Source organism: Lonchura striata, chromosome 24 (assembly GCF_050655825.1).
Source record: "Lonchura striata isolate lonStrDom1 chromosome 24, ASM5065582v1, whole genome shotgun sequence".
Lineage (NCBI taxonomy): Eukaryota > Metazoa > Chordata > Aves > Passeriformes > Estrildidae > Lonchura > Lonchura striata.
The window spans coordinates 1,725,643-1,753,147 of record NC_140726.1 but is presented as its reverse complement, the minus strand read 5'-3'; the positions used below and the strand labels follow the sequence as shown (position 1 = coordinate 1,753,147).

The 27,505-nt window shown below is 49.3% G+C and overlaps 1 long non-coding RNA gene across 1 annotated transcript; it reads left to right on the top strand.

Annotated features, from left to right (window-relative positions):
- Positions 1 to 25,934, top strand: LOC146765452 (uncharacterized). Its single transcript, XR_014949970.1, has 4 exons — positions 1 to 8,319; positions 8,709 to 8,941; positions 9,666 to 10,720; positions 12,500 to 25,934. It is a non-coding gene; the product is annotated as an uncharacterized LOC146765452 (long non-coding RNA).
- Positions 25,935 to 27,505: the final 1,571 nt, after the last annotated feature.

The following is a 27,505-nucleotide window of genomic DNA, read 5'->3' as shown; positions in this document are numbered from 1 at the left end:
TGGTTAAACCTTCGCTGAGGGCTGAGGGATGTGGGGAGGGAGAGGAGAAGAGGGTGGGGAGGGGTTGGGAATCTTGTCCCTATTTTCATACTGATCTCCAGGGATCAGCACTTGGTTGGACACAATATTTTCCAGTGTTTAATTCATATATCCATGGCTCCCCTTGGCTCCCCACAGATGTTATATCCCAAAAAAGGAGAATTTTGGATTGCTTTGAAACTGCTTGAGCATTATGTGCTTCTCACTCTGCTGGCTTTTGGTGCAGCACAGGTTTCTCAGCCTCTGCAAAGGTTGGTAGAGAAACCTTGCCTCAGTTTCCACTTCTGTAGGGAAAAATAACAGTGTTCATGCCCACATTTCACATCCAAAACCTTTTCTGGCAGAGGATTTATTTTAACAGTGTTAAAACAAAGATTTGAAAAAAAAAAAAAAACCACCACAAACTGATTTTTCATAAGGAAAACTTAATAGAAAATTATTTTCATTTTTTACAAAATATTTGGGTTTTTTTTTCACTGCAATACTGTAAAGATAAAAAAATCCAACAAGTTCTTTCAACAAGTTCTTGCTGAAAAGTGATTTTTTCCTCCTCCCTGTGTGGCTCTGGGGGATTTTCAGTGATACTTTCCAGCTTTGGGTTGGGATCCAAAGTTTCAATCACTGGCACTGAAGGAGGATGAAATCCCCAGGGGAAATTGTGTGTGGGAAAAGATCCCTGGGGATCACCTGATTCCAGCATTTTGGGTTAATTTATTAATTGGAGAATCTGGGAGCAGCATCCTCAGGACTCCTGCTGCTTCCCACCCTCTACTGCCCAACCAGCCACACCAAGTCCATCCCTTCCCCTGCTCGTTGCCTGGTCACTGGGACATGAGGAGGGGTGTAATTTCCAAAAAAAGTTCCTTTTCCCCTACCCTGGCAAGCAGTGGGAGGGCTGGGAATGAAAACAAAATCCTCCCGTGCAGCCAAGTCTTGTGCCCTGGGCAGGGCAATGCTTCATCCCCTGGTTTCCCATCAGCATCTCCAGATCTCCAGGGGGTGCAATGGGAATTAAGGAATCTTCCTTATCCTCCATGGAGGCTCTTTCCAGCCTGGAATTGCAAACCCCCACACCTGGGAAGATCCCAATGCTCCCCTTACAGTCCTCCCCAACAATTCCAGCTGCTTGTTAATGTCTCACAACCCTTGAGGGGTTTTTTTCAAGGCTTCCCTTTTGTTTTGATCCTTAAGCTTTGTGCCTTCATTCATTTAAAACTCAGCTTCTCCCTATTTCTGTAGATATTGAGATTGGGCATGACCAACCTTATTCATTTTTCCAGACTTTCATTTTCAGGGAAGAAGGAAATCTCTTCCAGAAATACCAATGTTTTTATCTGTTGGCTTGGGATACCCAGGATCTTTCCAGCCTGGCTGGAGCAGATGTTTCTCCTTCCACTGAGCTGCTGACTAAACAGAACCCCCAGCAAAGCCTTTGGTTTGGATTCACCCCAGGAACATCTTCCAGGGATGGGATGATCTAAACTTTTAAATGAAAATTAACAACTCAGAGCCTTCCATCCCTTCCCTCTGTCCTGGCAACCTCGTGGCACATCCGTTTTTGGAGGAAGAAGGGAACTGAAAGAACAAGGTGTCAGATGCTTGCTTTATCAAAAACTTGGAAGCGGCTGATGTGCAGATGTTGCACTCCCAATTTATTGCTACAACAAAGCCGTGGGAGCGATGAAATGGAAATTTGGGAAAAGAGAAGGGGATATTTATGGACATGCTGCTGCCTGTGCTGTGGGGGTGTCTCCCCTTCCTGAATATCAGAGGGAGGGGGGAAGGAGGAAGTAGGGAGAGCTCCAATTTTACAGAGAACAGGAGTAGGTCTGGAAGGGAAAATATGCAGAAAAAAGTGAATTTCTCCATATCTTAAGAATTAACTGAACATCATGAGAATACAGGAAGTGTCTTCTTCCAAAGGCTGGAGGTTGGAGATTTAATAGGGGCCTTTCTAGGCTCCAAGGACAATTTTTGCCTCATCCATGGCAGTTTTTTGCTGGATTTCGAGGGGTTTGAAGGGACAGAGCTGATGTTCTGTCCCTCAAGCACGTTTCCACAGTGGAGCAGTGGAGCCTTGGCGCCAGCTCGGTCTGCCTGAGGAGCAGCTGAGGAGTCAGGGACTATTATTGTGTCTGTCCCCTCTCTGAGCCACTTCTCTCCAAGCAGCAATGCAGTCCCAGCTCCTGAGAGCAGCTTTCATCACATCAGTCACTCATGCAACCAGCAGGACTTGCACAGAGGGCTTCTTCAACAGGGCAGAGGCAGAGACCTTGTGCCAACCTTGGGATGCTCCTCTGAACCTCTGTGCTTGTTTTGGATCATCCAGCCCAGTCTGTGATTATTGGGAATTTCTCAACAAAAGGGTTCAGCTCCTTGTGAAGCCCGAAGAACCTCCAAGCATCCTCCCTCAGCATCCTTTACCTCCCTTCCCCTGTGGCAGAGCAAGATTCCTCTCCCACACCTTCCCTCTGGCTCACAAGTGTAGGTGAGGAGAACACCTCATCCCTCTTCCCCGTGTCTTCTTGGAGCAGACCCAGCTCTGAGGTGGGATTTATTGGGCAGGGAGCATATGCCTGTGTTCCCACAGCAGATGAACCACGAGGTGTTTGTGTGGATGTAATTGTCGCCTGTGTTTGCTGTGAATCCGTAATGAGGGGCCGGAGCAGATGGCAAAGGCTGGCTGCCAGTCATGCTTCCCAGTGCTGCACTTCTCTCAGGAGACTGGGTGTGGGATTGGTACAGGGAAGGTCCCATAGGTCAGGTTTTTGGGTTGGGAAATCAATTTCTTCCTTGTGCAAAAGCCCCTCACCCATGGCATCAATCACGTTAAAAACAACCCCAAATCTGGCACTTAAAGCTGATGGTTTCCCCACCTAACTCCAACGTGGAACCTGCTTTTCAACACAAAGCCAGGGTGCAAAGCCCATATCCCATCCCACATCCAAATCACTCAAAGCTGATGCTTTTCCCACCTGATTCCAAAGTGGAACCTAATTTTTAACACAAAGCCAGCATGAAAAGCTCATATCCCATCCGACATCCAAATCACCCCACAAAAGCAGCACATGGGAGGTTCAGACTGGGGGGAAAGTGGGGAAAATCCTCTCCCAAAGGACATGGTTGCATTCTCACAGCCTCCCTGAGCTAAATTTGAATTTCCCAGCTACCTGAACCGTCTGGGAGCCTCACACTGGCACCGTGCTATGAATATAGCTGAGAAGACACTTCTATTATAAGTCACCAATTTCTGGAAGCAGAATTGGGCAAATTAGAGAAGAAAAAATGAAATAAAATAAAAGGAGAGCGGAGAAGGAGAGGCCTCAGAGGTTTGCAAAGATTTAGTTATCCGTGCTTAGCAGATCATCCCGGGCATGGCTCAGAGAAAACGCCGACCTGAGGAGGAGCCTGGAGAACAACAGCAAACCCAGCAGCAGAGCAGAAAGTGAATGGAGCCGCCACGTTTGGAAGTTAATTAGCACTGGGCAGATCATTAGCTACAGCAGCCCTTTTAATTAGAGCTGCAGGGCTCCGTTTCGCTCTGGATTGGCACCGTAAGGTTGTCCCCGCGCCGGCGCTGAGGCTTCGTCGGGCTGAGATCCCTCTTGGGCAGCTGCTGCCGTCCCGTTGTTCTGCCACTGAAAGCTTTGTTAGCAACCTCATCCCTGCTTCCCTGAGTGCTTTGGGAGGCAGAGGCCTCTCCCTTGGTCTTGGAACTAAACCCAGCTCCAGAGGCCAAACTCAGAGCATCAAACTGCTTTTGTAATTAAGCTTGAGGTGGCTTTGCTTTGCTTTGACCTCATTTAGGCTCCGTTTGGGCTCTCCCAGAAGTGAAACGGCCCCTTAATTGCTCAAACAAAGACGGGCATAATTAATAGCCATTTTATCAAACTGCTTCTTTGAAACGCTGTGAAAAAAAACAACTCTCAAACCAAGCAAGGAGCCCTCCTCCATCTCTCCAGAGTCACTGCTTCTGTTTTCAGCCCATGTGCCCTCTGCATTCCTGGCGCTCCCACACAATTCCCCTCAACTTCTCCACTGAAAAGGGCTAGAAGAAGGGTTTTGAACTAAAAGAGGAGAGATTTGGACTGGATATTGGGAAGGAATTGTTCCCTGTGAGGATTCTCTGTGTGCTCAGGGTGCCCAGAGCAGCTGTGGCTGCCCCTGGATCCCTGGCAGTGCCCAAGGCCAGGCTGGACAGGGCTGGAGCAGCCTGGGACACTGGAAGGTGGCCCTGCCCATGGAAGGAGATGAGCTTTAAACTCCCTTTCAACCCAAACCTTTCCATTATTCTGTGATTTTCTCTCCTTAAAGACTGATTTCTCTCACCCAGCAATTACTTTTCTTTGCCCTTGGGTAAAGGACCAGCTTTGCCATCCTCGAAGGGGGAAGAAATGGAAAAGGATGAGGCTGCTCTTGGCTCCTGATGGGAATACAGTGGCAAATTTATTTTATTAGGATCTGATAAGAGAAGGGTTTTTCTCCTGCTTTCTGCCTCACCTTGACGGCAGCGTCTGCCTCTCTCACGTGCGACCTTGGAAGTGTTTCTTGGGCCAGGCAAAGCCCTCCCGTTTTCCTGCAATGTCATCCATTACTCAGCTCAACACTCCTGGCAGGAGGAGATGAACACACGAGTAAAGGAAAAAAGGAGAAGCCTCAAAGAGAGCACAAATTAAAGCGACTGAGATCAGATAACGAGGAAATACAGTTAAATTGTTTCCTTCCTTTCTTCCTCCGGGCTGGCCCTGGGGAAAATCCAGCTCATTTACCATTCTGGGCCACTGGATGTGATTTTTCTGCAGGTTTGGGGGGGAGTGAGGATGGAGCTGAAGATGGTGAAACTTTTTTCCCTCCTCTTTTCTCTTTTCCCAGCTGTTCCTTGACCTCTGCAGTTATCTCCAGCCTTATCAGCAACACGAGATGGCTTTTTTCACATCAGTAAGCACCATCCAAAACACAACAGTCAGAAAGAATAAGTGAAAAACAAATCAATGCCCAAACAATGGGCCAAAAATGCATAAAGACTAGTTTTGATGAGAAAAAATTTATAAAAAAGCCCTAAACCATAAAATCTTTGAATCTTTCCAGCATTAATTGCTTAGTTTTCCCCTGGGGAGAATATACTTTGCATCCTGAGCTGAAGATGGTTTGTTTTGGCCTCTTGGGATTTTTTTTTTTTTTAATTTCTTCTGTTTTAAATGAGCTTTTGGTTTAATAAATGAGATTTTTTTTTCTTTCCTTGGGGTGCTGAGCCTGTGCTGAGGCCACCTTGGGGTGCAGGACACCCGTGGGTGCTTGGGCACCGATGCTGCCTCCAGGAGCAGCAAACCTCCCCCTGCCCATCCATCCATGGGGATGTAACAAACATTCCGCTTGGTGAGGGGATCATTGGGCCAAGACCTCACCCAGCTCTCAGTGAGGTCAGATGTGACCTGGATCAGGCCTTTTTACCCATTTTGCCTCATTTTTGAGGATGGGAAGAGACGGAGACATGAGGATGGGCCCACACATGGAGCTTGGTCTGGGATCTGCTCCTTACCCCCCGGGCAGTTTGCTGGAAGCAATAATTAAAAGTCATGTTTAAACACTTTTAAAACATCATTCCTATATTTCTTCCGGCCAGAGAGGGAAGGAGGAGGGGCGGTTTGGCTACACGCAGCTCGTGCCCATGGCTGAGGTAAAATGGCAGCAGTTTGGTGCTCTGGGAAGGAGCTCAGGTACCCCTGGGTGTGGTTTGGCACATCGAGCCGGGATCTCTGCGGCCTCTCCCAGCACAGCCCCGTCCTCCTGCTGCCTCTGCTCCGTCTCCGTTTGAAGCTGCAGCAGGTCTGGAGTTCAGCAGAGCCCCCCGCTAGATGTATTATTCATTTCTGTGCTTTAATGATGTGATAAAGTTGCTGGAAATAGGGAAAGGCTCATTAAACTTCCATTTGAATATAGAGCACAACTACGTTTGAAGGGAGAGGGAACCAGTCCTGCACCTTCTCCCCTCCCTTCCCTTCACCCAGATCCGTGCTGCTGATGAGGTTTGTGCTGCTGAGGGGTTGGCAGGAGGGAACGGGGTGCTGGGACATCCTGGAGCATCCACAGGAGCGGCAGGGCTGGGGTCTGCTGCTGGGGGCTTTCCCTCCTCCCTGCGTCAAAGTGCCGAAATCAAAGGAGGAGTGAATGCTGGAAATTGCTTCGGCTTTTCTGCCAGAGGCAACAGCATCTATAAAAGATGATCTGGGTCTTCTTGGTCCCTTTGCATTTCCAAAAAATTCCCTCGAAGGCTCGGTTGCCCAAGCCGAGGTGAGGTGGGCTGTGGGTGCTGCAGGACCAGGGGGTGGCCAGCCCGACCTGTCCCACCCAGAGCCCCGGGGCTGTCACAGCCCAGCCACACCTGGACCCAGTCACTGGAGGTGAGCCTTTGACTCCAGCGGGGCTTGTTGAGGCTTTATCCAGCCCACTAATGGAAAACTTCCCCTTGCTGCCGGCCATCCCCGGGTTCTTTATGTTTTTCCTCTCCTCCCCGTTCTCCCTCCCCGTGCAGGGATCTGGCTCAGCTCTCCTGATCAGAGGTTGGCTTTGATCTTCCCCAGAGAAGCCGGCTCGGTGGAGATGCTCAGCAGCCCTTGGAAAATAATTGCACCTCTCTGCAGCTGAGGAGAGAGAGACGTGTCTGAACAGGGATCCTGGCGTGGGCTCCACGGGGCCGGGGTGCTGGGGTGGGATCCTGAGCAGGGATCCTGAGCAGGGATCCTGAACAGGGAATCTGAGCAGGGATCTGAACAGGGAATCTGAGCAGGGATCCTGAACAGGGAATATGAAAAGGGATATGAGTGGGAATCTGAGCAGGGATCCTGAGCAGGGATCCTGAACAGGGATCTGAGTGGGAATCTGAAAAGGGATCCTGAACAGGTATCCTGAACAGGGAATATGAGAAGGTATCCTGAGCAGGGAATATGAAAAGGGATATGAGTGGGAATCTGAGCAGGGATCCTGAACTGGGAATCTGAACAGGGATCTGAGTGGGAATCTGAGCAGGGATCTGAGTGGGAATCTGAGCAGGGATCCTGAGCAGGGATCTTGAACAGGGAATATGAACAGGGAATTTGAGTGGGAATCTCAACAGGGATCCTGAACAGGCAATCTGAGCAGAGATCCTGAGCAGAGATCTGAGCGGGAATCTGAGAAGGGAATCTGAGCAGGGATCTGAGCAGGGATCTGAGCAGGGATCTGAGCAGGGATTCTGAACCGGGAATATGAGAAGGGGTCCTGAGCAGGGATCTGAGCAGGGATCCTCACCCACTGTCTCCCCACTCAGCTCACCCTGGTTAATCAGACCCTGTGGATGGGCAGGTACAATCTCGCTGTGCCCTTAGGGAAGTATTTGGGAAAAAAGCGTTTGCTGCTAAGTCTGAGGGTGCTGAAATGATCTTCTATTTAACAAGCTGATGATTCACCCCAAAATCTGGTCCTGAGTGTCCCCTGGCATGGTGGCTCTGGCACGGTGAGCACGAGATGGGAATGATCAGAGTAGGAGCAGCCTGGAGAAGTGGAGATGTCCAGAGAGGTTGTGGGCTCCTCATCCCTGGAAGTGTCCAAGGCCAGGCTGGATGGGGCTCAGAGCACCCTGGGATAGAGGAAGGTGTCCCTGCCTGTGGCAGGGGTGGAACAGGATGAGCTGTAAGGTCCCTTCCCACCCAAACCATTTCATAATTTTGTGGGGTTCATCAGCTCTGCCATTGCTTTCCCTGCAAACATCCCTGTGCCCATGGCTGAGGATTTCTTAGGGCACAGGATCATTTTGCAGGGAATAATTGGCCCATTCACCTTTTCTAACACTTCTGTCCTCTCCCTGCAGCTGGATTTAGGGATGCATCTTGCAGTGGGATTTAGGAATGCAATAATAAATCCCAGTGGCCTCAAGGCAGGAGGACAAAACCTCCCAAAGCTTCCACAGCTCCAGAGTTTTGTTTGAGTGGTAAAACTGGGTTGCTGTGGGTTGGGAAACTCCAGGCAGTGGTGGCAGAGCCACCACATCCTCAGCTCAGTTGTTGTGGTGCTTCATGGGCTGGGATTTGGAGCCCCCTGACCTGCTGCACCTCCGTGTGCTCAGACCCGACACAGCCCCGTGGGGAGAGAGCTCATTAAGAGCCCGGCTGTGCTGACCATCCCCAGCTAATTATGAGCTGCCTCCTTAAATTTCCCTTGGCTTGTTTCTATTGGAGACGGGATTTGTCTCCAGTTGAGGCTGTCATTGCATTTCAATTCTCCTCTCTGCACACCGGGCTTTGGGTAGCAGTTTACATTTATTTTTTATTTTTGTTCTCTCTTTTTTCCTTTTCTGTTTTTCTTTTTTTTTTTCCTTTTTTTTTTTTTTTGTTAAGTGCTTTGAGAGAAAAGTGTGATGGAAATATGGTGTCATTGTTATGATGATGAGGGGACTATTTGTGATGTGCCAGCACCCTTCTCGCTGGGATCGAACCATTTGAGACATCCCCCAGGTGGCATTTTGCTTCCACAAAGCCAAGCACTTATGCAAATCCACACACATGGAAAGTGCCTGTGAGCGTGTGTGTGAGTGTGTGGGGATACATAGATCATGTGGGCGTGATTGGAAAGCAAATGCTATAAATAAATCCCATTATCTTATTACACTGTAATTTTCTATCATTATCTTGCAGTGTGGATCAGATGCATCTGTGGGTTGCGAGGAGAGCGAGGGGCTGGGAAGTGGCAAACTTTTCTGTCTAGCACAGAGATCCAAGGGTGGAGGAGATGGGAAGGGCTTGGGGATATCTGCAGCTCTTCCCTGCCTTGCAGAGAATTTGAGACCCCAAATCCACCGGGATAAACCCCAATATTTTCCTGTGCTGCTCTCCACTGAGCCATGTCTGAGCAGGATGCTGTTTCACAGGTGAGTTGTTTTAATGTTGAACCCATCTTGCTGATGGGGAAAAAAAATTAAAACAAAATAAAAATCCACTGTCTGATTTTTAGTTTGAATGGATTTGGCTTGTGCTTCCAGCTTTTACTTCGCGTCCTGCCTTTGGCTGATGGATTAAAAAGGTGTTTTCTCCCCAAGAAGGTGCTCGTGTGCAGTAATCAAATCACTCTCATTCTTCTTCCTGATAAGATAAAGAGGTGAAGCTCTTTGAGCCTCCCGCTGTAATGCATTTTTCCTGGCCCTTGGGTTATTTCTGGGCCTTTCTCTGCACTCTGGTCAATTTTCCAGCATCCTTTCTTTTTGCCAGGTGCATCCCTTGGGACTGACAGGAGCAGCTCAGTGGTGTCCCCAAACCCTGCTGTGCTCAAACTGCCTCTCCAGCCCCTGGGATGCTTTTCCTGGGTGTTGTGATTGAAAACCATGGAATTTTCTGACCCCAAACCCCCACTTTTTCCAAACAATCTGGCTCTGAGCTGCCTAAAACCCCCAAAGAGCTTTGGGACTCTGACTTGGAGTCACCATTCAGCAGAAAGATCAAAAAAAAAGCTTCACCAGAAAGCCTCAGCCTCATTTGAAAACCAGCACCAAGCTTTGGGATTTTGATTTTAAACATTTTTGTCTAATCCTATTAGCCAAGAGAGGAGACAAGGCTTCTGAAATGACAGTTTTATGTTTTTTTCCCTGTTAACTCCAGGCCTGCAGTCAATTAAACAGTAGATGGAGTGGATCATCCTCGTGCTGCCTTTTGTCATAGGGTGATTTGGCCACTCTCACCCTGGATCTGGGATAAATGTGAATAATTTCCTATGGATTCTGCACTGGGCCGATGCTTTGACCAGGTACAAATAACCTGTGAGAAGAGAAATGTTTTTTTCTATAACCAGAGAAATGCTGGAATAGTGGGTCCTGGGATGCAGATCCTGGGATCCTCAACATTGGATCATTATTTCACCAACTTAATCATATTTGGAGCTGTAGCCATAGGGAATCTTTGCAATTGAAATTTTATTTGGCTGCATTTTGGTCTTCAATGAGTGAAAACCTGTTGGACACCCTGCAAAAATGAACTTTTGGGAGGAAACAGCTCAGTGGCATCAGGATATTTGGTATTCAGAAGATCAAAGTTCTGTTCCACAACCCCTGGAAATGAACATTTGAACAGCAGCAAATGCTGTGCCTGGAATGGCTGAGGTTCACTCCCAGGTCAATGGCTGCATTTTCTCTCCATGAAGTGATCATTAATTTCAAGTTTACAGTTTATTGCCATAAAGGACTTTAAAAAAAAGGAGAACTGTGCCATCCATTGGGTTGGGCACGTGCTGCTGCCTCGTCTGGGTAAGCAGCGCTTTCCTGGCAGGCTCTGAGCCTCACCAGCCACTTTGGGAGGTCTGGAAATGCTGTTCCAGGGCAGCCTAAGGGATTTTTTATGACTCCGTGTGTTTATTGCATTCAGAGTCCGATGCTGGAAGTACCTGGTTTAACAGGAAAGGGGACACAAAGAAACAGCTGCTATAAAACTGTTTAAAGCTCTCTGAAATGTGCTTCAGACACTGCCCTGCTGCTGCACACGGGGGTTTAGCTCCCAGCAAAGAGGCTGCTCCTACTGCAAAGCTGCTGGGGGCTGAGCTGGAGCGGGTGGAGCGCCCAGGAGAATGGGAGGTGTGAAAATCCACCTGACTCCCACCTTCCTGCCCTCCCGGATTCCTGCAGCTGCCGGCCAGCCTCGCCCAGGCCACCTCGGGAATGCAGGTGAAACCATCATTTCCAAGTTCTTTTGAGCAGATCAAGACAGAGCCAAAGAGGCTCTTGAAGTGTTGTCCCAGCCCCAGTTGCATCTTCCCAAAAAGCTGGAGCTGTGGATGGGCTGGGAGTGAACCCTGGAGCTGTTGCAGGGTTCGTTGAACCACTTTGATTTGGTGGTGGCAGCCCAAAGGCCCAAATTTGACACTAAAACCTTTCCCTTTCCCACTGCTGAGTTCTGTGTTTCTCTGATTCTATCATTCCATGATTTTCCCACGCCCCTCTCAGGGTCTGCAGAGCCCCAGGGAAGTGCCAACATCAGGGGGCAGCAAGGTCGATGTCTTTGGGGTGAAAACTCTCGAAAAAGAGAAGGAACACAATGATTTATCCATGGGGACCTGATGGATGGCCACAAACCCAGTGGCTCCTGTCCCCTTTGGGATGATGAGTGGCAATGATGCTCCTCAGCATCCATCACCTGCCCTGTCCCTTCCCAGTGCCAAACACTTTGTACCTCACCTGGTGAAAAGATTTCGGAATTTGGCAGAACCCTCAGCTGCTATTGGAAAGCTGCTCATAAATTAAATCCTCATTGTTTTCCCTCTCTGGAAAGAAACCCTGGATAGTAAGGGTCTATTGCAAACCATCGGTCCCCCCAACATCTCCAGCCAGAAGGAGCTGAGGAGGGGTGGTGTCTTATGGAGTGCAATGGCCCAAACTCCTCCTGATTCCCCCCAGTCCCTGGCAGTCACTCATCACTCAGGAATCTCCTCTGGAGAAGCTAAAAAGGGGAAAAAGCCATAAAACCAACGCACGGGCTGGAAAATTTATTCTTTTCGTGAGAACGCAGTGTTGGATGATCCTACAGGCTGTGAGTTGTTACTTGGATATATTGATTTAAAGTATCTGTCGGGCTTGATTTTTAAAAGTGTGCTTGATTGCTGGCAGGTTTATAGGATTATGGGTTTAATTGGATGCCTGGATTTTACTGGCTATAAGTGGAATTTATGGCTGTAGTCTCTGCTGTGACAAAAGCATCCCTCTGTCACCCTCCCTTCTGCCAGCCAGTGGGTGGCAGAGAGGGCTCGGGGCAGGAACAGAAAGTGAAAATCCATCCCAAAAAGGCTGCCAGGGAATTGAAAATGCCATTATTAAGGTTGCAGAGCCAATCCAGAACGAAGAGTCTCAGGAACTGAGCCTACCTGTGAGCTAAAGACAAGGCACTTGTTAATTGCCTGATTGCACATTATTTTCGGAAGGGCTGATCTGCATATGCCAAATTTGCATAATGCAAATGTTCTGTGGGAATTGTAGCAGGACCTGAGCCGGGTGAGATGTCGGGGCTGGATGTGGTCGGGCTGTGCCCTTCCAGGGGAGCCTCTGAGTGTCTTCCCTGCAGTGCAGCTGGGTGGGAGCAGAGCCAATTAATCCCAGGAATTGATTAATCCAGAGAAAACCAGAATAGAATAGGAGAGTGATGGAAAGGGCTGGTAACAAATCTCACTGTCCTTGCAGGGCATGTCCTTGTCTTCAAATTCAGCCTCACTCCATCAGCTTTGCTCTGCTTTCCTGGCTGCTAACAAATTCTGCAAGGTCTCCTCTGGGATCCTGGCAGAGCTCTGCCTCTCCATGTCTGCTGGGCCTTTGCAGTGCTGTCTGCCATGGCACAGCTTCCCTTGCCCCAAACCCTTCCAGCTCCACCTTTTGTGGGCCCCCTCAGGCGGGACTGATCAAAAAGAGGTGGTGGGACCCCAGCCTTGAGCTAAAATGAGTTTATTTCCCTTGCAGCCTCCCAAGGTGGTTACTCCCAGGGCAGAGGCAGACCCACTGAGCTGACAGCAACATTTCCCAAGCTGGAAGCGACCAAAAAATCTTCAATGAGCCTCTGAGCCAGACATCTCTCCCAATTCTGAGCCCGGCCTCGCCTCTGGCACCGCTCCCACATCCTCTCCTTTCATCCTGCATGAGAACATTTCTCTTCCCGAAATGCTCCAGGGGACCTCTTTCCTTCCATCTCCCCCCTACCTGTTTCATGTCCTTTTAGAACTCTTAAGTTCTTTTTGCCTTCCTCGAGGCCTTGCCCAAGTCTCCTGCCCTGCTGAGTCCTTCCCAAAAGGACTCTGTTGGCTTCTGAGGAGAGTTTGCTGCTCTCCTTGCAGACTTCTTGTTTTTTCCCAGGTGCAATTTTTCTTGCTCACTTTTTGATGGAAAGTCTTTTCCTGATGGATAGAGCTAAGTCAATCCTTCCCCAGTTCCTGCTGTCTTCAGCAGGGGAGAGGAGGGGAAAAAAAAACTTTTCCTTTTGGTCTTCCATCACCTGCGTTTCCGATCACTCATGTCAGGATTTCTCCTCTCACCAGGATCTTTAATGAGCGCAGCCAATAAAGACAAACTCGTTTCTCCCAAGAACATCCAAACTGCAAATGCTTTTCATTCCTTGCCTTTTTTAATTGGAATCCCAGAATGGTTTCAGTTGGAAGGGAATTTAAAGTTCATCTAATTCCAGCTCTGTGCCATGGGCAGGGACACCTTCCTCTATCCCAGGGTGCTCCAAGCCCTGACCTTGGACATTTCCAGGGATCCAGGGGCAGCCACAGCTGCTCTGGGCACAGAGAATTCCTTCCTCACATAGAGGAATTCCTTCCCAATATCCCATCTAACCCTGCCCTCCTTCATCTTCAGTCCTTTCCCCCTCATCCCATCACTCCAGGTCCTTATGAAAAGTCCCTCTCCAAAGCTGTCTGCAGTGTGAGGAGTCAGCAGAACACAACACGAGCTTTTCCTCCGTGGCATCACCTCTGTAAATCCCTCTTCATCCCCACCCTCCTGCTTTTCACCCTCTGCCCCTCCCCACCCCTGCTGTTGTCATGGAGGCTCCATCTCTACTCCAAAAGGTGCAGTCTGGAGGTTGTAAAACCCAAAATGGATCTTAGGAGGGTGGTGAGAAATTTGCTGGAGCAGTCAAAGCATCATCTCTTGCCTTGGGCAACTTTATCCCAAATGTTTGCAGCACTCATTACGTGCACCCAAGGCAGAGAGGAGCTTTCCATCACTTTCCACTGGACTCAGGGATGAAACGAGGAGTAAAGGATGGAGAAAACATCTGTGCAAGGGGGAAAACAACATCTAAGGCTCTAATTAAACTCAGCCTTTCTCAGAGATTCCTTACTAGGGGGAGCTTCTTACAAGGCCCCTCAGCAGATGGATCCTGGGCCCTTTGCCCCCTTTGGAAGCTGTAATTTTTGACAGGAAGCCTGTTTATTTGTATTTTAAACACTTTTCCCTTTCCTCCAGGGGTTTAATTGTCTTCTAAAGAAAAAATTTACTAAGTACCTATCAAAAAATCACAAATCAAATCAGTCTCCTTTGTCTGAAACAGGCAACTTTTGGGAGGGTTTTGTTGGTAATAATAATCAATCATAGAATCCATCGGACATAAGGTATTATTAATCCAACAGAGACCCAACTTCCAGTTGGCAGGAGCTGGCAAAGCTCTGCAGGGAGCAAAGCCTCAGTCACACCAGGTCTGGTTTGCTGCTGGTGTTGGGAAGGAAATACAGCAGGGATGGAGCTGGGACACAGCCCGAGGCAAGCTGGGGGTCTCCTCTGGCTGAGTGGGCACTTGTGAGCCCAAAGTGACCTGAAATTCAGTAGATTCCATCCAACAGCTGCTGGCTGGGTTTGAATTTTGCTGTTGGAGCTGCTGGATTTATTGACAAATCTATGCAGAAGTTCCTTTGGACCCTGGGAGAGTTAATGCAACCTAAAATGTGCTTCCATCCAAACAGGATCCAGCTGCTGCAGCTCCTGGCCCATCCTGGGCCCAATGGCCTGCAGATGATGCAGGAGGGTGGGCATGAAGAGGGATTTACAGAGGTGACCCCATGCAGGAAAATCTCTTGCTGTGTTCTGGTCACATCTTACACTGTGGACGGGTTTGGAAAGGGACTTTTCACAAGGGCCTGATGTGAGAGGGTGACTGGGAATGGCCCATCCTGGATGGAATCCAGCCCATCCCAGACCAAATCCAGCCCATCCCAGACTGAATCCAGCCAATCCCAGACTGAATCCAGCCTATCCTGGATGGAATCCAGCCCATCCCAGACTGAATCCAGCCTATCCTGGATGGAATCCAGCCCATCCCAGACCAAATCCAGCCCATCCCAGACTGAATCCAGCCAATCCCAGACTGAATCCAGCCTATCCTGGATGGAATCCAGCCCATCCCAGACCGAATCCAGCCCATCCCAGACCAAATCCAGCCCATCCCAGTCTGAATCCAGCCCATCCCAGACCAAATCCAGCCCATCCCAGACTGAATCCAGCCCATCCCAGACTGAATCCAGCCCATTTTAGACCAAATCCAGCCAATCCCAGATGGAATCCAGCCCAGCAGGACACTTTGAAGGCCGTGTTGGTGCTGGATTCAGGGCAATTGAAAAACGATTGCAGGGAGAGGTGTGTGAATACTCTCACACACTCATAAACAGAGACCAAAGTCCCAAAGAGAGGAGCAGGAGTTCCCTGATTACTGCATTTCCAGCCAGGAAGGGCTGGGATTTGCAGCCAGTGGGATCCATAAAGCTGCAGTTTCTCGGGGCTCTGTGAGCATCCTGGTCAATATTTTGGTCACCTTTGGCTTTTCCAGGCTCCATTGGCAAACTGGGCTCCTGCTCCTCTGCTATTTATCTGCTCTGGACACAGTGGGAATGGGAGGGTGGATCCCACTGCCAGTGGGGCTGGATGTGCTGGGGGAGACCCTGAGCTGCAGTTCCTGCCCTTCTCCTGCCACCAACCCTGCCTTGCTCCTTGCGATGCTTTCACATCCTCACCTGTTTGCTCCAAGGAAATGAGGAGGAAATGAGGAGGAAATGAGGAGGAAATGAGGAGGAAATGAGGAGGAAATGAGGAGGAAATGAGGAGGAAATGAGGAGGAAATGAGGAGGAAATGAGGAGGAAATGAGGAGGAAATGAGGAATGGGGAGGAGGGGCTGCTTTCCTCTTGGGAAATCAGAGCCACCCTCAGCCAGGAGAAAAGGGTCTCCAGGGATTGAGGGAGGAGGAGAGCAAGGAAGGGGTGAGGTGGGATGGGATGGGATGGATTGGGAAAAGATGAAATGAGATGTAGACAGGTTGTGACTTTGATGGGATATATGGGATGGATAACTGCCCTGAGGAATGCTGGAAGGAGTCAAGAGGGATTTTCTCACCCTCAGTGCTGCAATCCCCTTTGAAGGAGCTCTCAGGGAGGCTGTGCAGAAGCAGCACCATTGTTCTCCATTACTTTCTCTCACCTTCACAAGGATTTTCCAGCTCCTCAGCACCAAGTCCCCTTCAGTGCATCCCAGTGCAGTCTCTGGCACCCTGAAGGACGGAAACTCGGGCCAAACCTGCTGCTGGCTCCAACATCACCAAGGCTGGAGGATGAACAATGTGAAGCTGCAGTTTCTCCTTCTGTAAAGGTCAGGTGGCAGCAGGTGACACCCACAGGGGATCTCCACACCTGGCAGGAGGGTGTCCTGCACTTTTTAAATAGATATTTATGCACTAAGCCCAATGTGCAGCAGGAATTGGGATCAGGAGGAGGCTGACAGGGAGTTTAAAGCAGGGAGGGACCCAGAGCCACGTGCAGGTTCTCATCTGTATTTATGTGTGGCCATTCCCTCTGATCTCCCTGAGATAGAACAAATTGATCCCTGTGGTTTAGGGAATGCTTTACCCAAATTGCAGACACAAATTTAAATCTTTTCAATCTCCCATCCCCGTCCCTCAGCTCAGGGAGGTGCAGGGAGTCTCGCTGACTCCATAAAGTTCCAGGAGCTGATGTGCCCAGTTCTGAGCAGCCTCATCTGTCTCGATGGCAGCAATGAGCCTGCAGGACCTTGGATTTATTCCCATTTTTTGGCAGCCATTGAAACTTTGTACATCAAACAGGAGGCAGTCCTGCCTCAGCAAAATGGGGAGCATGGTGCTCTGGTGTCCTGGGACAGGCTGTTCCAAAGATGAACAGGGAAAGAGTCAATCCTTCACAAATTTACCCAGCTGGGCATTAGCCTTGCATTAAAACCTCCCATCCCTGGCTTAATGCAGTTTAATGACTTGTTTCCCCTCCTAATTGCTGCTTGGCTACCAGCAGCTCCTTCCATCAGGTTATTCCGCAGGATGCCTGGGTGTTTTCCTGCCAGGCTACAATTAATTCACAAACCACTGGAGTGCAGGAACAGTTTAAGTGGTCTCCCCACATTGCATTACCTTGCACTTCTCTTTGCTGAATAACAGCTCCCAGCCCATCTCCCAGGGATCCTGCATTCCCAGGCTGGTTCCTCTCCAGCCCCTTTCCACTTCAGTAATGTAAATATTTAGATCAGGGAAGAAAATGCTGTTGTCACAAAGCTTCTTTTCTTGCTTGCGTGGAAGGTGTTGAGCAGCCACCATTTCCCTGCTTCTTCCAGGTTATTGTGAGGAATGCAAGTATTCCTGGGTGGGTCCCAAAGGCTGATGACCTCTCGGGGATCTGGCGGATGAGATGACCCCGAGATTGTAAAAAGTCTTTTTCTCCCAGTCCCGCAGCCAAAGAAGTCGGAGTGTGCAGGGTCGGCTTCTCAAGGTTGTTTATTTTCTCTTATCTACAAGATGCTTTCTCAAGGAGCTGTGCTCTGTCCCACAGGTCAGTCTGCAACAGACTCTCACTCCCTTGGGCTGGTGTTACCGTTTTATACCGAAAACTACGTGTACCATGTTTACAATATTGTGCCAATATCTATCATCTATGTTGGACGGTGTCTCTACCTTGAACCAATAGAAAAGTGTCACCATCACAGCAAGACATGGAGGACAAGAAGGAGGAGGAGGTCAGGACACACCCAAATCCCTCCATCTTGTCCCCTTGAACCTCTTATTTTAAAACCCTAAAATTCTACTTTTTCACCCTATGTTAATTCAGCTACCACACTACTCAAACCCCTGTGGCTTGTAGTTCCTCATACAGAGTTGGCAGCTTTTTCCACAGGCTAAAATCGAAGCCACGGGTGTTTTTGACTTTGTGCCAAGGTCTCCGAGCCCCCTGCCAGGGTCTGGGACAGCCAGGGCAGCCAGAGGGATGTGCTGGGCTCCCACAGTGACCATACAGGAGTCTGCAGGTTGTGATCCCAAAGGGAATTGAGCTTTGTAAGGGAAGTTTGAGGCCTGAAATGGGGAGTTTGGGGCACTGCTTTGCACAGAGCAACTGAGGCCCAGGCCCCTCCTGTCACATCCAACGAGTGAGGACTGGACCAGCTGGGAGTCGTGTGGCAAAATAAAAAGGGACGGGAACGACTCAAGAGCTATAAATGAAACACTTTAATATAAGGAGAAAGGGGTGCACAAGGGCACAGCATAAAACACAAACAGAAACCTGCTCACAGCTGCCCCTAAGAAATAAAGTCCTTGCTTCCTAGAAGTCTGATGTTGTCAGATGTGTGTAGCTCCTTTAGAAGACCCCAAAATGGTGTTGAACACTCACTTATATGACAATGATGGAATGTTCTAGAAATCACAGGAATCTAGGAATCTTCTAGTCAATCACAGCCTGATGTGTAGTCTCTATTTGCATGGTCACTCCCAGTCATCCCCATGAACATTTTCTTCTCCTTTCCTTCTCGCCATAGCCTGACTGGATGTTCTCCCTGTTGGCTTCTCAGTGTCCAGGGTCCAGTGTTGTTACCTGCTGTGTTTACAGCCTGCTGTCTCCAGGACTGTTTGTCACCCTTCCTAGAATTATTCAATCATGAAAGGTTTGGATGGGAAGGAACCTTGAAGATCACGAAGTCCCAAAGCATGGGCAGGGACACTTTCCATAGACCAGGGCTCCATCCAGCCTGGCCTTGGGCACTGCCAGGGATCCAGGGGCAGCCACAGCTGCTCTGGGCACCTGTGCCAGGGCCTGCTCACCCTCACAGTGGCATCTCCTGGGTAACGGTGGCAACCAAGACATGGGGCTGGAAAGTCAAATAAACCCAAGGTCTGGAGCTTCAGTGGAGTCTTCAGATTGTGGCCAACGTGGGTGAAGTTGGCAGCACCACTGCTGTTCCAAAGCCACTTCAGCCCTGCAGAAGCAGAAAGGAGCAAAGCACCAGAAAAGAGCTGCAGCCTGCCTGGATCCTCATCCTGCTGAGCTCTCTCCATCCCAATGCTAAAGGCATCCAGTGATCAGTGCTGGTTTAGGCCCTTCCCTGTGCTCCTGAAAGCTTTCAGTGCTGATTTGTGGTGGAGCAGGAATGGGACCTGACTCACTCCCAGTCCCTGGGAGCACCGGGCCGGGCACAAAGCAGCAGCCCCGGGAGCGGCTGCCAGAGTGTCTGCAAGCTCTGACTAATCAAAGCCACATTGATTACACGAGTTTTGCAAAGCTTTCTTTGCAGGGATGGTGCAGGGAGGTTTTCAAAGGGGCCAGCTGTCAGGCACTGGATGGGGGATATGATATTGAGGCCAGAGATCCTGCAATATTTTCCTAGATTAGAGATTAACGCGCTTCTAATTAATTTTGATGCTATGTAATACGATAAAGTTGTGTCTTTCTTGTGATGCTGTGCTAGCTCATAATCCAATCTTTAATTATTATCTCTTGCTTTTAAAATAAAGAAAAAAGCTAATACGTTATAATGCCGGCCAGGCAGAGGCCGTCGGGAAGCTGAGGGCTTTATACATTGATGGAGGCTGTAAATGTAAAGTCTTTCTTTCCATTTAATGAGCTGGATTGTCTGAAGGATCTGACTGGCAAGAGGTTTGAAACTATAAAACCTCCCAGAGGCTGAGCACAGCCTCCCGACCTGGATATCTGGGGAGTAGGATGGGGATGGGCAGAGGTGGTGGCTGTGCCCTCGTTGAGCTCTGCCAGTAAAGGCAGGGCTGAGAAGGAGCCACAGACAATAATTCAAGGGCTGGCAAAAAAAAAAAAAAAAAAAAAGCTTTAAAGTGCTCCATCTGCTTAATTTATTAAAAAGGAGACAGAGAGGTGACTTGATTACCATGTCTAAGTAGCTTCACAGGGAGAAAATACCAGATACTAAAGGGCTCTTTAAGCCCTCAGAGAAAGGAAGAATGGGAACAAATAGTTTAAAGGCAGCCACAGAGCAAAGTTAAGTGAGAAACTGCAATTTTTTCCAAAATATTGAGGCTGTGAAAATATCAGGAGAGGAGGGTTCTTCAAGGCTCTTGACATCTGTGGAACAAGAAGGGATGTCTCTCAAGGGGACACGTGCCAGCATCCAGAGAGCTGCAGGGTTCATCCATTCCCGAGAGCTGCAGGGTGTAGATCCCCCTGGGTGCACGAGCTCATCTTTGAAAAGTCAGCCTGAGGACCTGAAAGCTTTGCTCAGCCTCTTCCCAAAATGATGCAAGCAGAGCTTTTTCCATGCCGGCAATCTCCACAATCGAGAGATATTTGTCTTCATTTACCACCAAAGGCATCAGCAATCCTTCCACTTTGTTTTCTCCCTGTGAACAAACAAACAAAACAACCAACAAAAAGCCTTTACTCCTCAGGAAACTTTTTAACAGTCATGAGGTGTCCAAGGGCTGCCTCAGATGCTGCCTGAGCAGTCTCCTGCTTTCTTTCAACGCTTGGTCTTCTGGGTATGCATTTGTTTGCTTTTGTTTTGCTCTCAAATAAAGTTGTAGCTTTGTTCTTGCCTTTCTGAATGCCCTTAGTATTCCCGGGGAAAAGCCTGGAAATAAAGCTACCAGCTCCCGCGAGCCTGACGGGAGCGGACACTGATCAGACATGCGATTCCTCAGTAGTTTTATTTACCAACACCAGGCCCTTATCTCCAGCTCTGCCCAGCTCTGGAGAAGCTCCCCTTGGCCCTGCTGTTCCCCCTCCCAGTCAGAGCTGTGATTTGTGTAACCGGCTCTGCCCTAATCTCTCGCCTTGATCAGAGCTTCATCCCACTTAGCTCCCACCCGGCTGAATTTTTGACTTGATAAATTGGATGGGGATTTCAGCAGGATCTCAGGGCCTTCCAGGCTGCTCGTTGCTTGGCTGAACTTTGTCAAACACAAACCGACGCGTGACTGTCAAGGGAGATTTGGATCCAACGAGTCAGAGGGAGCTGGAAAGGCACTACATGACTCCAGTCCCAGGTTTCGTGCCAGGATATGGAATGGGGAGGCACGAGACCTCCTTGAACAGGAAAAAAAGACTTCTTTGACCTTCAGTTCTGCACTCCTATCTCTGCTGGAGCTGTTTTGGCCGCCAGGTTTGATGGAGCGCGGGGCTGAGCCGATAGCGCTGCTGGGGCGTGCCGGCGGCGCTGAGTTATGGATGCGCCACTAATGGCACAGCCTCGGCTCCCGGGAAAAGGGCTCCAGCTAAATCCCACTCTTTATCTCACCCACGTAACCTGCACACACTTATGTGCATCTGCTATATCTAAATATTTATTTGTGGCGCACCAGCAGAGGTCCTTTACCTCTCTATTTACTCTGCTTTGAAGTATTGATCTATAATTACCCGTGAGTACCTTGCCTGTAAACATTTCCCTGCAGATGTACTTATAAATACCACTTACCTAAACACCCCTCTGCATTTTCACCTGTAAATATCCCTTGCCAGGAAAGGGCCATGACAAACTTCTTAAATCAGAGGGAGAAGGAGACTCTCCAGAACATTTTGTGCAGGTGGAGCAGAGCCTGGCAAGACACAGGGGGCTGGGGAAGGTCTGAGACCATTTTGTGGTTTCCATCTGTCCCCTCAAGTGGAAAAAGCTGGTGTTTTTTGGGTCTGTTTTTTTTATTTTTTCCTCTGGCTGACCTTAAACTTCACTCCTGCCATTTGGGAGGCCATCAGGAGTAATTAGGATGTCCAGCCATACTCCAGACTTATTGATAATGGTATTAATATAGGGCAGCTTTGAGCCTCCAAAACATCAGGGGCTTTGGGGACCAGACGTTTGTGAGTGTCTATTAAAGTCATGTACTCCAAACTGAGCATAAGCATCAGGAAGCTGAGCATGCTCGAGAGCTCCAGATGTTCCAGATGTTGGAACAGCTGTTGGAAGGATTTCTCCTATGGTATCACAAAGGTCACAGTCTCTAGCAGTGAATATCCTCCTCAGATATGGGGATAATTTAATGATAATGCCTCAAAACCAGCTTCCTGATGGGACAGGAAGTGTTGTGGGTAGAAATTTTTGCCTGAGAGAACCAGATAAAGCCCCAAAGGATGCCAGGCACTGGATCATCCTTAATGATGGAGACCTGGAGTATACTCAGAAGATGTAACTCCAGGTCTCAGAGTTACTACTAAAAATGGGCAGTTACTACTAAAAATGTTCTTTTCCATCACCAGATGGAAATCTGGGAGTCTTTTCCCAAGTGCCAAATGCTTGGAGGGAGATGTGAGACACTGGATGAGCTGGGTGACCTTGAGGAAGGGCACTCGAGGGTGCTGAGTGAGACCAGCCACAGCTCATCTGTCACCTCCTTGCTCCAGCATCTGATGTACTTTGGAAGCAAAATTTGGATTTTGCCCTTTGGAAAGATAGCTGGCTCTGGAAACGAAAAGTATTTGGAAAGGGGGAATATTTCTTCATCCCTGTTGGCTTCATTCCTGATGCTTTGAGCTCTCCACAAGTCCAGGGGAGATTTGCTTTAAGAGCAGCTCTAAGGACACAAAGGAACCTTCACCAGGGTCCTGATGCCCACCCTCAGGAGAGAATCTGGCCTCTCCTGAGGGAATTTGAGGAAAATCCCTGAATGGAGTCAGTCTGAAGGCCCAGAGGTATAATCCAGGCTTACCCCATGCTGACATGGGACTGCCCAGCTATGATTCCTGTTCTCTGTGACCCCACATCCAATTTATTATGGAAACAACAAATTTTACTTTAACCAAACCTTCTGCTTGGAAACAGCTTGTAGATGTATCTGATGGGAAGAGCTCTTCTCCAGAAGGATGCGGTGCATCCCTCCTGCAATGCTGGGACTGAACCAGACACTTTCACACTTTCCCCTCAGCCCCTGGATTGCTCCATGCCTTGATACTCTGTTTTCTGAACTAAAAAAAAAAAAAAAGAGAAAAAACCCAGAAGGGTGAGTTTCCATGGAGACAAGGGTTCTGTTCTAAAATCTGAAGGCAGGCAAGCTCTGGTTTTCTGGTTTTGGTGTTTTGATGCAGATGCTTGGGTTTAACTTTAGCGGAAGAGGTTGGCTCAGACTGGAGCTGTTTGGAGGGGCTGTTTTTTGGTGTGGGTGGTGTTTTGTAGAGTTTGGGGGGATTCCATTGAAAAGGGGGAAGAAAACCTCTTCAGTCCTTTACAAAGGAAAAGGACTCAAAACCAGTGGGAATGATGGAGTCATTGGGGCACATCCAGCCCCTCAAGGTGTTCATACTGGAAGGTCCAACCTCCACGTGGTGCCAGCAGGGAGAAGATGTGTCCTCTCCTGGTCCTGAAGCACTGGAGAAAGCACAGATGGCTGGACACAGGTGGGAGCTCTGGGATGGAGGCTCCATCCCACCTGGGGAAGGAAAAGGACCTTGGCCTGCTTTGCTTCCCACACATCTGTTCTCCAGGCAGGAATTTCACAGGCTCCGTAATGATGTGTTGGGTTCTTCACTCCTGCTCATGAGCTCTTGATACTTTGAGCCTTAATTGATTGGCTTTTCATGGGCTTGATTGCAGCAGCTCTGGGGGAATCAGAGCAGCAGAAGGTGACAGGAAGCATTAGCACTTTGTTTGGAGAGCCCGGCTAATGATTTGTGTGCAGCAAAAAATGGGAATTAATTCTCAGGGAAGAAATCCCGCTTTGAGGGAAGTGAGACACCAAACGTGCTAACGACCTGTCAAAGCAGGTGCTGAGGAGCTGCTGCCCCAGGCTTGACCCCTCGCAGGATTCTGAGGAGAGTAGTTTGGAGACACGGTGCCAAACCGTGGACTGGGATGCCACCCCTGGAAACTCCTTCCAAATCACATCCATGGGGCTTTCTGTGGCTTCCCGAGGTTCAGGAAGAGCGGGCAGTGAGAAAATCAGTGAGGGAGTGAAATGCAGCAAAGCTATGGATATCTTCATGAATTTATCTTTTTTTAAAAGATAATCTTATACTGAATAGGGAGACAGTAAAAGAGTAAAGGTGGAGGATATTTGCAGCAGAACTTGGTGGAGAAAGTTCTCCTGGTTCATGAGTCACAAAACAGAATAATGGAATTATTTAGGTTGAAAAAGCCCACAAAAATCATCAAGTCCTTTGATTCCCCAGCACTGCCAAGGCCACCACTAACTCATGTCCCCAAGTGCCATGTCCACACGGCTTTTAAATCCCTCCAGGGATGGTCACTCCACCACTGTCCTGGGCAGTTTCAATCATTTCCATAAAGAATTTTTCCTTAATATCCAAGCTAAAGCTCCCCTGGTGGAACTTGAGGTTCTTTCCTCTTGTCCCATCCTTTGTTCCCTGAGAGCAGAGCCCAACCCACCCCAGCTGCCCCCTCCTGTCACAGATTTGTGGAGAGCCAGAAGAAGAGATGGACATCAGAGCACGGATGAGGGCAGGAAGAGGGATGAACGCTGTGCCTCTTACATCTTCTGTACATCCCCAATGTGCAAAAGCCCCCTAGAAGAATCTGGTATATAAATGTGCAGCCTCTGAGGTTGTGAGTCCCTGGGAGTGCCCAAGGCCAGGCCGGAGGAGATTTAGGGCCACCTGGGATAGTGGAAAGTGTCCCTGCCATGGTAAGGGATGGGACAGGATTAGTTTTAAGGGCCCTTCCAACCCAAACCAGTCTGAGATTCCAAGATTCTCTGGGACTGTCCTTTTTTCCGTGGTGTATTTGTAGCTTCTTGCTGGAAATCCAGGAGTCCTCAAAGCCATCTTTGATTGTGTTAGGTTGGAAATGCAAGATGTGGCTGGGCTGTGTATTCTATTGCCATCTGTCAGAGCTGGGGCAGTTCTCTGCTGTTCATGGGGCAGTTTTTTCTTTATCTCTTCCACAGCCAATCCTTCCTCCAGGACATCTCTGCTGTTCATGGCCACTGAGTGTCCCTGAATGGCTGAGAAAATTCCATCATCCATGGGGAGAGGCTCTGCCCAGGGGAGGAGCCAAGCATTCCTACCTGGATCCAATCTGACCTGGGAACAGCACAGCAGCCTTTGCCCCCTGCATTCCCAGGGGAGCAGCTTCCTTCCCCCTGCATTCCCAGAGGAGCAGCTTCCTTCCCCCTGCATTCCCAGAGGAGCAGCTTCCTTCCCCCTGCATTCCCAGAGGAGCAGCTTCCTTCCCCCTGAATTCCCAGAGGAGCAGCTTCCTTCCCCCTGCATTCCCAGAGGAGCAGCTTCCTTCCCCCTGCATTCCCAGAGGAGCAGCTTTCTTCCCTCTGCATTCCCAGAGGAGCAGCTTTCTTCCCCCTGCATTCCCAGGGGAGCAGCTTCCTTCCCCCTGCATTCCCAGAGGAGCAGCTTTCTTCCCCTGCATTCCCAGAGGAGCCCAGGCCCATCTCCCCCAGCCCTGGAGCTCCAGAGGAAAACTCCCCCCTTGTGCAGATCCTGCTCCAGCAGAAGCACAGCTGGCACTGCAGGAGGGCTGAGCCCCCCTGGGATGGGGCTGAGCCACCTCCCTGACCCACAGGGGACAGGGCTGCTCTGACTCTGGCAGTGGTTTGTATCACTGCATTTTCAAAAAATTTGTATTTTCTTCTCTCATAAGGAACTGTTATTCCTATTCCCATATTTTTGCCGAGAGCCCCTTAATTTCAAAGTTATAATACTTCAGAGGGAGGGGGTTTACATTCTCTATTTCAAGAGAGGCTCCTGCCTTCCTTAGCAGACACCTGGCTTTTCAAACCAAGACACTGATGCAGAACTGGCTCCTGCAAAAGGCAGCTTTGAACCCTTGCTTGTATTCAGGGATCATACCCCTCCATGGAGAAAAGTTCTCCCAGGAGAATTTACTCTTGGATTTACTCCTGGCGCCAGTCCTGAGAGCAGACTGGAGAAAGGCAGCTCTCCTGAACTCTCCCTACAGTGGGAATATGAATGTTTTGTTTCAATAACATTTAACAGGGATTGCCTGGGTGACCTCTGCCCTGCTGTGATTAAATATTAATATTCTTCTAGTCCAGGCTCCTGCTCTGCTTTTCCCCCCTCTGGTTTCTAAATGAAGCTGCCCAGCCTTGGCCTTTCTTTGGAGCACGGGGATGGAGTACGGATGAGGCAGTGCTGGATCCAACCACCCCAACCAAAGCTCCGAGCTTCGCTCTGAGCTTTACAGGGAAAAAAATAAGAGCTGGGCTATGAAGTTGCTGAACTCAGGGGAATTTAATAACACTCAGCCACCAGCAAAGCGATTAAATGCTGGCTCCTAATTCCGTGAGCGCCTCGCTGATGGTTTCCCCGGCGCTAATCGCGATGGCCCGGCAGGAGCCGGGCAGCGGCTGGAATGAGCTGCCGGCCTCTCTGCAGCCCTGTGGAGGGCAGGAGGGACGAGGGCGGCAGGTTCGTGGCTGGTTTGCTCGGGGGTTGGAGGGCCTGATTGCCTTTGGCGTGACTGATGCAAGGAGAGGGACGTGGGGCTGGATGTAGGATGCTCCCAGGGGAGGAGGAGGAGGAGGAAGGCAGAGGGAGCGGTGAGTCTCGCTGGAGCAGAGCTGTGCTCCTGCCCCTTTTCTGCTGGGTGGTTTCAGGTTTCAGGTTTCAGGTTTTGTCTCAAAATAAGCTCCTTTTTGCCTTAAATTCACCTTTAAAATGTACAGATAAGAGATTCCACTTCAATCATCCTTTTTTGGTCCAGATAGTGCCACGTTCCTGTTGCATCACCCTCTTCTCTATTATTCTTTTTTTATTATTATTTTAAATTATTTTTGAAAAAACTCTGTATATGTTTGATTTGGGAACGCCTCAGGGGTTTGCTTGCTCCTTTCAATCCTCAGAGAGCACCAGGAGCCCGAAGCAGAGCCGAGGATGCTCCACAGCCGGCGGAGCATCCCTCGTTCCTCAGTGCCGGCGCCGCTTCCCCGCTGCTCCCTCGCCGTGCCTCCACAGCAGATGATTTGCCCGACCTTTGGATGGGAGATGTTAGGAAGCCAGCCAGGCTGATCGGGAATTTAATGCTGATTGAGGCGGTAATGTGGCTGTTCCGACGCGCCCCGGCGGGCTGGGGACACTGCCACGCTCCCAAATGGACTCCAGTGCCACGTCCCTGTTCCGTCCGAGGGGATCATTTATTTCCGTTTTGAGGATCGAAGTGTGTGAACGCCCATGTCTCACTGCTGCAGAGGCTGAAAACCTAAGCTGCTCAGCAGCTCTGCTTCGGCTGAGGGGCTCCAGCCCAGAGAAGGCTGAATCCAAGGGGTGGGAAAAAGCATCTCTGGGCTGCTCTGGGTACCATATTCCATATTTGGGTACCAAATCCCATGTTTGGGTACCATATTCCATTTTCTTCCAGCATCCCTGCATCTCTGCTTTATAGGGGCTAGCCACATCTAATGGTGGGGTGAGAGCAAGATGTGCAATTCCATGGGGGAAAACAGGGGGTGTGAGGAAATTTCCTCATGGAAAGTCATGGTTGGGTCACTAGGAGGCAGTTAACCCTTTAAAACACGCTTGGGGCACTTTGGAAAAGAAGTCCTGTGCTGAAAACATTTGAGTATTTGGTATAAAAGGGTTTTGGTTTGGGTTCAAGAGCTTTGGTATAAAAGTCTCACTCATCCCAGCCCTGCCTTGCAGAAGGACGTGGCCATTCCCTGGAGATTTGCTCCTTTTCCAACTCTTTGGCAACAGCCACATCTTTCTAGCTCCAAAAAATAACAAAGTTGGGGAAGCAAAAG